General features: G+C 43.6%; 1 non-coding gene across 1 annotated transcript; it reads left to right on the forward strand.

Moving 5' to 3' along the window:
• Positions 1-12,812: 12,812 nt before the first annotated feature.
• Positions 12,813-12,887, forward strand: Trnat-ugu. The gene has a single exon. It is a non-coding gene; the product is annotated as a tRNA-Thr (tRNA).
• Positions 12,888-14,024: the final 1,137 nt, after the last annotated feature.

The following is a 14,024-nucleotide window of genomic DNA, read 5'->3' on the forward strand; positions in this document are numbered from 1 at the left end:
TTATTTTCCACCCAGCTCAAGCCATACAGTTGTAAGCAGTGTTCTTTTTGCGAGATAAATTTAAGTTTTAGGAAGTATTTTCTGAAGATATTTGTCTGAAGTGGAGCCTTCTACGTATGTGAAACATTAACAAATATTTCGGCCAAGAAGAGGGAAACCGTTTTTGAGGTATGGTGTTACAAAACAACGATGAAGATTAGATGAGTACATTGAATAGCTAATGAAGAGTTGCTGAATTAAATTGGAGAACACTAGAAATACATGGCACGACCTCAGTATGAGGAGGGATTGCTTGACAGAACACACCCTAAGGCATCAAGGAATTGGCAACTTGGTAACAGAGGGAGGTTCGGGCGATTAAAACTTGTAGCAATGGACCAAGGTTGGAGTATAAGAAGCAGGACTGAAAGCATGGGCCAAATGCAGTGATGAGATGAGCACAGGATAGACAAGTATGCAGAGCTGCCTCGAAACAGCCTCCACAATGAAGACCACAACAACATATATTCCTGCTGGGAATCTTCCAAATACTCTTTGATAGAAATCCACCTATAAATACATTAAATTTGGAACTGTATTGTGACAGATAAGTGTTAAGCAACCTTTGCAAATTCCTTTTGTCTGAATTTTTCAGAAGAATAATGTTAAAATTTCCACACACCATTGCTTGTTTCTTTTATCTGATAGGGGGCATAATGACTTAAACATTTCAATTGTAAACATCTGTATCCCCACCCCCCAAAAAAGAAGTGCAATGTGCAAACAAATGTTGTAAAATGTTTCATAAAACAGTAAATGTGGAAGCGTATTAAAAGGTAATAAAGGGACCACAACCTAACAATGAAAAACACACCCATACGATAATACTAGCTGCTCCGTGCTTTGGTGTTGCCCCTACACGCTATCACAGGCATTCACCAAACTCTAAATCTTCCATTGGATTCAAAGAGAATAATGCATAATTCGTCACTCCAAATCACTCATTGCCAGTCATTCAGTGTCCAGTGACATCACTCTTTACACTTCTCAATCGTTCCTTTGCACTGCATACAGAAATATTATGGATTGTGGGGAGCTGCTTGACCACTGTACATATTCTCTTTAACTCATACACAGTCAGTATGCTACCTGCACTGCTAGTGGCACTTTGTAAACTCAAAAGTGATTCCTTTAGCAGATATCAAGCTATTTTTTATAACCACACTCTGCAATGGTCGATGGTCCGTGTCCATCAATACCTGGTCTTGGTTTAGCCGTGTTGGTGCACAGTTAGAATGGTCAAAATGTCCCTGCTTGTTACTCAGGTGACATCCAGCGGTTACTCCCTGTCCAAAGACACTGAGCTCTCAGGACTGACCCATTCAGCTGTTCCCACTTCTCTACTGGCAACTCAGTATTCCTCCCCACCTTTCATACTTGTAGGTCTGCCTCTTGAGACATATAGTGGTCAATTCTGCGTTATGTAGGGCTTTCTGGATTGGGTAATTATATGCTCCATATAAAGAGTTAGTTCTGAAGAATAGAAGACAATACTTTCGGTGTCCACGTCTACGTAGCATTAGCTGACAACAGGCTTTGGTTAATAAACTTATATGAAGACTTGAGCGTATTATTGCAATTCCAAGCGAACTATAATCTTAAGGGACCCAATAAATCTTAATTGCTATGAAACAAACTTTACTATGAGAGCTGCATGTGATGAACAATTGAAAGTTAGTTCACTGGCCTTAGCCAGGCACACAGGTCAAACATTGTCTAAGACAGATGTGTTTAAACATTATCTCATTTACTGAAGCTCCTACTGATGCCTGCCCATTCCTTCATACATTATGAATGCAAGAATCATGATGCACAGTTCTCAAAATAAAATAATACAGGGATATGCATGCTTCTGTTGTAGTTCATAGTTAAAACATTCCATTCCACTCTAGAGGGTCAACTCAGATAGACGGTATTGACATGTAAAAATTACTGGAGCAATGAGTGACTCAGACTGTATTCATCTACAGGCTCCTTCAAGTGTTTTCTGTGAAACACAGCTCCTCCACTGCAGATGTGAATTGGATTTAACATCGTGGCAGCTGACTATGTAGACGAGAAACACACTCTTGGGAACACTAAATACATTCTGGAACAAAGTCTTCTATAACGTATAACAAGTGTGTATATGCCCCAGAACAAATGGGAAATCAGGGAAAATGCATGAATTTCTTCATCCAGTAAAATGCAGGAATTTTTTAACATTCTGGAGATTTTTCATTGTTATACATTTCAGATAAATTTTTGTAATTTTGACTGGTAAGAACTTATACTCTAACAAAGGGCGTTACTTTAGCCCGCTACTGCAGAACAATACTGCAACAATAAAACGTAAATGAGAGAAAAGCACCAAAATAAAACTTCCCTTGCAAAGACCACCTGTATCCAGATGTGTAATAGAAATTTAATATATTTCCTTATTCCATTTTAAAATGATGGCACACTTTTTACTTGTTGCAGTATTTTTTAAAATTACAAAAATTACCCTGGAAAATTAAGGCGTTTACAAATTTGAAATATATTCAGAGGTAAAAGATGGTCATGTATCTGGGAACAATCTACTGCAATTTAAACATGTTGTGATCTATAAAGTCTTGTCAATACTGTATTTAATCCTTTCAGACACTCTGGCTACAACTGTATACATTAAATTTTACTGCCTTTTAGTTGCAACAGAAATATTCTTCCACAGTGGAAACCTCAAAAACATATTTGTGAATGTTCCATCTTTTTATCATGTATATCTGCTGCCAATTGTTGGGCTTACCTGTAAAAATATCTACAAGTCACTGTAGCAGCGCACAGAAACATGAAAGTGATTCGTTAGTTATATTCCAATATGTAAATGAACATTTTTATTATTATTTTGCATGTGGTAAGCATTGAATGAACAGTTTATTTATTACAATAGCGAATATTTGAAAATTAGTTACTTTAGTCCATAAAAAATCCAAATGTACAAAGTATAATTTTTGTATAAATTGTATCTGACATCATTGAAAAAGATCACCTAAGAGCTTTACAGCGTATAGAAAATCATTCCTTCTTCCAGAAAACATTCAGATCTGAAAGTGTTAATAGTCTATTTCTTACATTATTATTCTATTAGGCACTAATAATCAGAAAGTGAAATCAAATTAAGCATAGATATTATCAAAAACCACTAACAACTTAAATGGATTTTGAAATAGATGCTGTCTACATCACTCGTACCAGTTACAGTGTACGGACAACAAAAATACAATTTTCAATAATTTGTGTAGTTTTTGACCAAATTCAACGATGTAAAATGCTGTCATAATCTACTCATCAAGAAGTATAATGTTACGTTAAAAGTTTAACACAGTGAGACAAATATTACTATTAGAAACTGTCCGTTTCTCTCGAGGCTACGTAAGTAATTGCCCACAAATACCCAGACTATATTCATTCAGTATATAAGAATTTGAGTACTTTGAAGTTATATTTAAAGTTTGTCGGAAGTCACAAAGCTATACGAAATATTTTCTCGCTGACACCATCCACAAAATGACGGAAAGAAAAAAAATTATCGCTTACTATATTTTCGCTATTCATGCAATAAAACTTCAGCATCAGGAATAAAGTTTTAATTTATTACTTCCTTACTACAAATTCTGTTCGCTGAATGTACCTGCGAAGTTACACTTAAGAGCCAAAGAAACTGGTACACCTGCCTAATATCGTGCAGAGCCCCCGAGAACACGCAGAAGTGCCGCAACACGACGTGGCATGGACTCGACTAATGTCTGAAGTAGTGCTGGAGGGGACTGACACCATGAATCCTGCAGGGCTGTCCATAAATCTCTTATGAATAGCACGTCGCAAGGCATTCCAGGTATGCTCAATAATGTTTGTCTGGGGAATTTGGTGGCCAGCGGAAGTGTTTAAACTCAGAAGAGTGCTCCTGGAGCCACTCTGTAGCAATTCTGGAGTGGGGGCTGTGTATTGTCCTGATGGCATTTCCAGAATGCACAATGGACATGAATGGATGCAGGTGACCAGACAGGATGCTTACGTACGTGTCACCTGTCAGTCGTATCTAGACGTATCAGGCGCCCTATATCATTCCAACTGCACGCGCCCCACGCCATTACGACACCAAAAACTGGCTTCTACTTAAGACAGAACGCAATTACCCCATTTACATTCATTCAGTGTTTCAACATGAGGCCAATTCCAGCGAACTTTAACCATAAGTTCAAATCTTTCCTACATTTTTTCTCTTACATGCTGAACATCAAATATTTAACACATTAATTTACACTCCTGGAAATTGAAATAAGAACACCGTGAATTCATTGTCCCAGGAAGGGGAAACTTTATTGACACATTCCTGGGGTCAGATACATCACATGATCACACTGACAGAACCACAGGCACATAGACACAGGCAACAGAGCATGCACAATGTCGGCACTAGTACAGTGTATATCCACCTTTCGCAGCAACGCAGGCTGCTATTCTCCCATGGAGACGATCGTAGAGATGCTGGATGTAGTCCTGTGGAACGGCTTGCCATGCCATTTCCACCTGGCTCCTCAGTTGGACCAGCGTTCGTGCTGGACGTGCAGACCGCGTGAGACGAGGCTTCATCCAGTCCCAAACATGTTCAATGGGGGACAGATCCGGAGATCTTGCTGGCCAGGGTAGTTGACTTACACCTTCTAGAGCACGCTGGGTGGCACGGGATACATGCGGACGTGCATTGTCCTGTTGGAACAGCAAGTTCCCTTGCCGGTCTAGGAATGGTAGAACGATGGGTTCGATGACGGTTTGGATGTACCGTGCACTATTCAGTGTCCCCTCGACGATCACCAGTGGTGTACGGCCAGTGTAGGAGATCGCTCCCCACACCATGATGCCGGGTGTTGGCCCTGTGTGCCTCGGTCGTATGCAGTCCTGATTGTGGCGCTCACCTGCACGGCGCCAAACACGCATACGACCACCATTGGCACCAAGGCAGAAGCGACTCTCATCGCTGAAGACGACACGTCTCCATTCGTCCCTCCATTCACGCCTGTCGCGACACCACTGGAGGCGGGCTGCACGATGTTGGGGCGTGAGCGGAAGACGGCCTAACGGTGTGCGGGACCGTAGCCCAGCTTCATGGAGACGGTTGCGAATGGTCCTCGCCGATACCCCAGGAGCAACAGTGTCCCTAATTTGCTGGGAAGTGGCGGTGCGGTCCCCTACGGCACTGCGTAGGATCCTACGGTCTTGGCGTGCATCCGTGCGTCGCTGCGGTCCGGTCCCAGGTCGACGGGCACGTGCACCTTCCGCCGACCACTGGCGACAACATCGAGGTACTGTGGAGACCTCACGCCCCACGTGTTGAGCAATTCGGCGGTACGTCCACCCGGCCTCCCGCATGCCCACTATACGCCCTCGCTCAAAGTCCGTCAACTGCACATACGGTTCACGTCCACGCTGTCGCGGCATGCTACCAGTGTTAAAGACTGCGATGGAGCTCCGTATGCCACGGCAAACTGGCTGACACTGACGGCGGCGGTGCACAAATGCTGCGCAGCTAGCGCCATTCGACGGCCAACACCGCGGTTCCTGGTGTGTCCGCTGTGCCGTGCGTGTGATCATTGCTTGTACAGCCCTCTCGCAGTGTCCGGAGCAAGTATGGTGGGTCTGACACACCGGTGTCAATGTGTTCTTTTTTCCATTTCCAGGAGTGCACTTCTGCGTTACTCATCTCCATTGCGGCATTTACTTGACCTGCACACTGCAACCTCATTTAAATAAAAACAAGTTCAGATGCGTGCGCTGTACTTACCGTTCGTGAATCACTCGATTGCTGGGCCCCTTACTTCTGAACTGCGTGAGCCAGCCGGTGTGGCCCAGCGACTCTAGGCGCTGCAGTCTGGAACAACGTGACCGCTACGGTCGCAGGCTCGAATCCTGCCTCGGGCATGGATGTGTGTGATGCTCTTAGAACTAATTAAGCCTAAGTTCTAGGGGACTGATGACCTCAGATGTTAAGTCCCATAGTGCTCAGAGCTATTTGAACCATTTTTTTTTTTTTTTTTTTTGAAATTGCGTGACCTGAGGCTGATAATGCTTCATGTCTAACCACTTTAATAATAATAATAATAATAATAATAAAGAAAATTCTTTCTAGAACGAGCAGAAACTAGCAAAATACACAAGGCAATCACTCATATAAATACATCGGCTACACCACTGCAATTTCATAACCACTTCTACAACCCTTTAGATCACATAACATCAACAGATACGAAGAAAGTAAATTGGAAAAAGAAAACACTTCATGGCAAGCACCCGTATCATCTAACACAGCCACACATCGATCAAGACGCATCCAACACATGGCTAAGAAAAGGCAATATATACAGTGAGACAGAAGGATTCATGATTGCAATACAGGATCAAACAATAAACACCAGATATTACAGCAAGCATATTATTAAAGATCCCAATACCACAGCGGATAAATGCAGACTTTGTAAACAACAAATAGAAACAGTAGATCACATCACAAGCGGATGTACAATACTAGCAAATACAGAATACCCCAGAAGACATGACAATGTCGCAAAAATAATACATCAACAGCTTGCCTTACAACATAAACTTTTAAAACAACACGTTCCTACACACAAGTATACACCACAAAATGTACTGGAGAATGATGAATACAAATTATACTGGAACAGAACCATTATAACAGATAAAACAACGCCACATAACAACCCTGACATCATACTCACCAATAAAAAGAAGAAATTAACACAACTAATCGAAATATCCATACCCAATACAACAAATATACAAAAGAAAACAGGAGAAAAAATTGAAAAATACATCCAACTGGCTGAGGAAGTCAAAGACATGTGACATCAGGATAAAGTTGACATCATACCAATTGTACTATCAACTACAGGAGTCATACCACACAATATCCACCAGTACATCAACGCAATACAGCTACATCCAAACATATATATACAACTACAGAAATCCGTAATTATTGATACATGTTCAATTACCCGAAAGTTCCTAAATGCAATATAACATATACCGTACAGTTAAAAGGAAGTGACGCTTGATCAAGGTCCGCGTCACTCCATTTTTAACCGGACTTAACGTTTGAGAAAGTGAAGGAATTAATAATAATAATAATAGTAGTAGTAGCAGTAGTAACAACAAGCTGGACGCCCGAGTGGCCGTGCGGTTCTAGGCGTTAGTCTGGAACCGAGCGACCGCTACGGTCGCAGGTTCGAATCCTGCCTCAGGCATGGATGTGTGTGATGTCCTTAGGTTAGTTAGGTTTAATTAGTTCTAGGCGACTGATGACCTCAGAAGTGACATAGTGCTCAGAGCCATTTGAACCAGTAATAATCTTGTGCATCAGTTTATGTAGTTACTTCTGTGTCATGTTGTCAATTCATTTAATTGTTCCGAAACGAGATATTAAGGAATTTCTGGACTACTGCAAGTACTATGTACAACTTGGAGAAGAGATTTTCCTGAGATATTTAGCATTTGTATGTGTCTGTCTCACTTGAATCATGAGCAATGCACAGGACATAGCACAACGTATATGTGTAGTGGGTGGACTCTGTGAGGAACCTGTAATCTCCATAACATTAATGCCACTAACAGAGGAAAAGTAAGTATTGATAACTTATATAATCATATTAGGGTTTTACAAAATTTGATAATGCTAATGATATTTGAAAAAAATTTAGTTTTGTGACTGAAACAGAATCGAATTGCTTAGTTTTTACCCCTCAAAAAATTTCATTTTACCCCTCAGGGGGTATTTACCCCCACTAGATTGTTGTAGCTCGAGTATAGGATAACACCATTTTTCTGCTCGGTACTTCACTGTCCCCTATGGATGTAAATGTTGATGTTGATGTCGATTGCGCTCTGGGTAAATTCCTTTTTGATAATTGACCCTAGTAGTCAACGCCACGTAATCTGTGTAGCGCACTCGTAGTTGTGTGAACTCTTTTTTTTTCCACGGCTTGCCTTACTGAATTGGTGTAAAATATCTCTGAACTGCTGGCCATTGCCACGACACCTAACTGTGAAGCAAGGTTAGGCTGTCAAGGAAATCCCCAGTCCGGCGCAAACTGTGTGAACTTCTAGGCCGATAACGAACGGCCTACACACATCCCTGCTCAAACCTGGAACAATGGTGGGAGCTTCGGAGCGTGTGTGATCGGTTTTTAATCCAGGAACTTACTCTTTGTCTCCTTCCCCCTTTTCTTTCTTTGAGCTCTTGCATCAAAGCTCATCTACATCTATACTTGGCAAGCCATCTGACATCATGTGGTGGAGGTACTGTCTGATCGGCCCTTCCCTTTCCCACTCGCGAATGGTGCATGGGAGGAATGACTGTCGGTAAGTGTCTGCATTACCTCCGAGCTCTCGGATTTTCTCGCCGTGGACATTTCACGAGATGTATGTGGGAGGAAGTTGTTGTCCCTTTGCGGGACATACTCTCCCGGGATTTCAGTAGTAAACCTCTCCGTGGTGCAAAGTGCCTCTCTTGCAACGTGTACCACTGGAGCTGTTGACTATCTCCGTAATGCTGTCGCGCCTACCGAACGATCCCGTGACGAAAGGCATCGCTCTTCCTTGGATTCTCTCTCTCTCTCTCTCTCTCTCTCTCTCTCTCTCTCTCTGTCTTGTATCAGTCCTACCTGGTAAGGGTCCCAGACACATGAACAGTACTCAAGAATCGGTCGAACAAGTGCCTTGTAAGCCACTTCCTTCGTGGTCTAGTTACATTTCTGTAAGATTCCTGCTATGAAAGTTACTCAAGCATCTGTTTTTCTTGATATTTGTTTTATGGAGTCATTCCACTTAACGTCGCCGTGAATGGTTACTCGTAGATATATCCAGCAGTTACTGTTTCAAAGTTGTTCGTCATCACCCAGTGCTACTCCAAGCATACTTGTACATAGGGTATGTGTAGGTGTGATGGTTGTCAGTGTTGTTGTTCACAGTGGAATGCTCACTCCTAAAAGTGAATTAAATTAGCCCTGTCATTGACAACCTGTAGCCGGGAATAACATGTGAATAAATCCCCAAGTTGTGAGAATACTCTACTCTAACTTAATCAGGATCGGTACTTGGGCTCTGATCTTAAGAAATGAAGAAAAACTGAGTACTTTGAAGATATTTATTATAAAAACCAACACTAGAAAACGGTTCAAATGGCTCTGAGCACTATGAGATTTAACATCTGAGATCATCAGTCCCCTAGAACGTAGAACTACTTAAACCTAACTAACCTAAGGACATCACACTCATCCATGCCCGAGGCAGAATTCGAACCTGCGACCGTAGTGGTCGCGCGGTTCCAGACTGATGCGCCTAGAACCGCTCTGCCACTCCAGCCGGCAAAACCAACACTAGAAAAAAATGCAAACTGAACACAGTTATTGACACGAAACGTTAACTCGTACTGATTAATCCAAATCTGAGATCGGCACACATCTATGACTTGATTCGAAATCGCGTCCTCATTTGACTGAAGCAGTAAGTGGTTGATACTGGTTAGGCAGCTGGTCATAATGTCCTCAGGGTTGCCACAAGTTCTGGAAATAAGGGAATATCATGGAATTTCAAACGTATCAGGAAAATATGAAAAAAACTTTGGAAAAATATCTTTTTTGTCTCAGCAGATGAATTGGTTTGTTTACCTAGATGTCATGCGTCGTCGCTGGCTGGGCGCAGCTGAGTACGTGAGCCGCTTCCCTACTCCCTCATTCCTACTGCTTCTTCTACTTCTACCGCTCCCCTCGGCTTGCAGTCAGTGTTGCCACCATTTCTTGCTCCTACCTCAGCAGCTGGCGACGAGTGACAGGGAGGCGTGAGGAGTGGTTTGTGTGGACCTGATTCTCACACATTGTCGACGCAGCGGCCGGAGACAGCGCTGATATGTGCACGAGTTGAGTCTGAGTGCTTGTGTGAATGTGCGTGTACTCTCATTTTCTGACAAGAGCTGTGGCTTAAAATTTAGTTGCGAGACGATGATTCTCTTTCCTACACACCTGTCTGTGGCTCAGCAATCATCTTTATGGTGAGTTGCTACCTATCGTCATTATTATTGATTCCCAGTGTATATGAACAAGTTGTCTGTTGCACGGGCTGATCACCGCAGTCTCATTTCGTCGACATGCTGTCTGTGGCTCGTGAATAGCTGGCCAGACCAGCGGACATCCATGACGAGACAAAAACGCAGGCCGTATTTGATTTGTGGGTATCTCTTAACGGATCAGGCTGGCCAACCTGAAGCCCATGTTTCCCACTAGCGTGCAGGTCCTGTCCCTTGCCGATCTGCCTGCAAGCCAGGTCTGTTTGCCGGTGGCGTAATGTCGCAGATTTTCGTGGTTCATCCACGGACTCCGGGCTGCAGTGCTTCTTGGCAGGCCAGAGGACACAGGCAGTGGATTTCAGGAATTGTGACAGTCTCACCGCAAGTACAGTGTACAGTGCCGCGTTTTATACACTTTTATTTATTCTAGTACATTTTGGCACTTCAAAAATAGTTTGTATATTGGAAAATATGGTTGCTGAGAGGAAGAAAATTGTGGCAATCACTGGCAGTTTGAAGAAATACGTGAGTAAATTGCGTACAAAGAAAAACCACACAATACCTGTAATATGATAGACATAAAACATTGGGTAATAACCGACAATAACAATCATGGAACCAAAATTTTATTGGCAGTTACCTATAGTGTTGGTTTACACAATCCTTCCCTGCCTTATAAACTTCTTTCAAGAGGCCTACTTTTTCCAAGGTTATTTCTGAAATCGGTGAAGATATTTTAAATCTTTCTTGCGACTCCAGTGATCCGCGTTTTTTTTTTTTTTTTTTTTTTTTTTTTTTGTCACCAGATGTGTTTCGTTTTGTCGAAAAAAAATATCTATGGTCTTCATGAAACATATGTACCATATGGCTTGCTTTCTCCATCTAAGAACAGTTCATTGCAAAAGATGTTGATGTTAGTACTTAAGAGTTTTTCTCACACGTTTAGAAATACAGAAGTCTTCACATTTTTTGTCAATTTATGTCTCTTGAGATCTCAAAATTTGTCCCCCTAGGGGGCCCACAGCTCTTTTGTGGGTACGTGTGTGGTGCGCATGGGTCTCTGATCTATTGCAGGCTTCATTATTTTCCAGGCTGCTTTGCCTTCCCATATCTTCTCCTTCTTTCTTCCTTTCCCTCTGCTCCTTTCTTCTCTTGGTGTTCTTCTTAGTGTTGGCCTGGCTATCCTCATGACTTTACTTTGCCTTGCAGTTTTTGTTGGTTGCTTTTCCTCCTCCTGTTTGGCTTTTCTTTTTTCGTCCCCCTCAAGGGTTTGATCTACATCTCCAAAATTGAAACCCCTAGTGGGAGCCAGATCGGGAAGAACTCCCTCCCTAGCGTCTTTGGCGTGGGTTGCTCTCCCCCTCCTCTCCCTCTCCCTTTTTCCCCTCACTCTCCCTCCCCACCAAAGCCCTTTGGTCTCCTTGCTAGGTCACCAGCTCGATAGCCAGTCCATGTGGTTGAGCTTTTATCTACCCATCTGGTTGAACCCCTTGACAACACAGGGCTCACATTGCTGATGCTTGCCCTGAAAACACCTTGTGCAAAACTAAGAGTGGTTGCCCATCTTTTCGGGGCATCAAACCCCCCGGCAATGACAGTCCTTCCAGGCAGCAATTACTGTGGCGAGCCCCTGTTCTGAGTGTGTGGCACACGAAATGTATTACTCTCTGTCTATTCTACATCACACACATCCATGCCCGAGGCAGGATTCGAACCTGCGACCGTAGCAGCAGCGTGGTTCCGGACTGAAGCGCCTACAACCGCTCGGCCACAGCGGCCGGCACCTATGTCCTCATTGACTGGACACGGTACATTCCTTCTTGCCTCGACATGTTCACGGTTATTGAAGTTTTTGTTTATAAACTGAAGCGACAAAAGTTATGAGATAGCGATACGTACGTTTAAGGATGACGGCAGTATCACGGCCACAAGGCATAAAAGGGCAGCGCGTTGGCGGAGCCGCCCTGTGTACTCAGGTGATTCGTCTGGAAAGATTCCCGGCGTGATTACGGCCGCACGAACGGAGTAAACAGACGCCGAACGGGGAATGTCCCATTCTTCTAGCTCGAACTACCATTCCATTTCTCAAATCTATAGGGTATTCAATATGCAAGAACCCGTGGTATCAACACTGTGCCGAGAATGCCGCACCTCGACCACTACGTCTCAGAGTGGACAGCGAAGTGGCCGACGGACTTTACTTAACGACCGAGAGTAGCGGCGTTCACGTAGAGTTGTCAGTACTAACAGACAAGCAGCACTGCATCATACAACCGCACCAGTCAATGTGGAACGTACGACGAACGTATCCGCTAGGAAAACGCGGCAAAATTTGACGTTAATGGGCTATGACAACAGAAGACTGGCGCGGGTGCCTTTGTTAGCAGCACGTCACCGCCTGTAGCGCCTCTGCTGGGCTCGCGACCATTTCGGTACGATATGACATGTCCGAAATAACAAATGCCACCTACATATCGTTAAGGCTAACCTCCTTCAGTGCAGATGCACACGAATTGCCTGAACTCTTACGGGACTCCGTGGATTGTCTGCCGCGAGTAATGGGTATAATGGCAGGGGCACTACGAATGTAGCGTGTGGACTATAAGTTGAGAATGTGGGTCTCACGGGGAGCGTGCCGGCGATAAGTCCCTGCAGTCGCACTATCCTCTGTGCCCTCGGTGGCTCAGATGGATAGAGCGTCTGCCATGTAAGCAGGAGATCCCGGATTCGAGTCCCGGTCGGGGCACACATTTTCAACTGTCCCCGTTGATATATATCAACGCCTATCAGCAGCTAATGGTATTGATTTAATTTTAATATCAGTATGACGCTAGACGACTGAAAGACAGAGTCCAGGTCAGATGAATTCCGATTTCAGTTGGTAAGAGCTGACAGTATGGTTCGAGAGTAGTGCCGACATCACGAAGCCGTGCACCCAACAAGTGAAAGAGGCACTTTATGCAAGCTGCTAGAGGTTCCATAATGGTGTGGGTTGTGTTTACAAGGATCATTGACTGGAAACGGAAACGGCCATGTTCAGCTACTTGGAGACCATTTGCAGCCATTCGTGGGCTTCATGTTTCCAAACAACAGAATTTTTATGGATGACAATGCGCCATGTCACCAGCCCACAGTTATTCTCTCAACTGTCAAGAATGTTCTTCGAACTGATCGTGAACGATTTGGCCACCCCGATCGCCTGCCACGAATCCCATCGAACGCTTATGGGACATAACCGAGAGTTCCCGCACCGGCAACACTTTCGCAATTATACAGGGTAACCCATTTATCTTGACCACCCTCAATAACTGTTTGTCCAGAAGCAAATTACAAAATGTTTCAAGCAAATGTTCTTTAGCCGTCAGGGGGACATCAATCAGCATGATTGCCTTCGTTCCAGCTTTGTTTTTTACAAAGATATGAACAGCGGTATGACTTTTTTAAATGGCGCCCTGTATTTTTTATTCGGTAATTCATTTCCTCTCCTAAAGACCTATTCAAAAATGTATCACAGTGTCCCATTCACTGAAATACAACGTTATTAATTATATAACACAACATTCACGTTGATCCGTACCAGATCGGGTTGACGGAGGAGACAGAGAAGATCCAAAGAAGAGCGGCGCGTTTCGTCACAGGGTTATTTGGTAACCGTGATAGCGTTACGGAGATACTGAGCAAACTCAAGTGGCAGACTCTGCAAGAGAGGCGCTCTGCATCGCGGTGTAGCTTGCTCGCCAGGTTTCGAAAGGGTGCGTTTCTGGATGAGGTATCGAATATATTGCTTCCCCCTACTTATACCTCCCGAGGAGATCACGAATGTAAAATTAGAGAGATTAGAGCGCGCACGGAGGCTTTCAGACAGTCGTTCTTCCTGCGAACC

This window comes from Schistocerca americana, chromosome 1 (genome assembly GCF_021461395.2).
Source record: "Schistocerca americana isolate TAMUIC-IGC-003095 chromosome 1, iqSchAmer2.1, whole genome shotgun sequence".
In the NCBI taxonomy this organism is placed as follows: domain Eukaryota; kingdom Metazoa; phylum Arthropoda; class Insecta; order Orthoptera; family Acrididae; genus Schistocerca; species Schistocerca americana.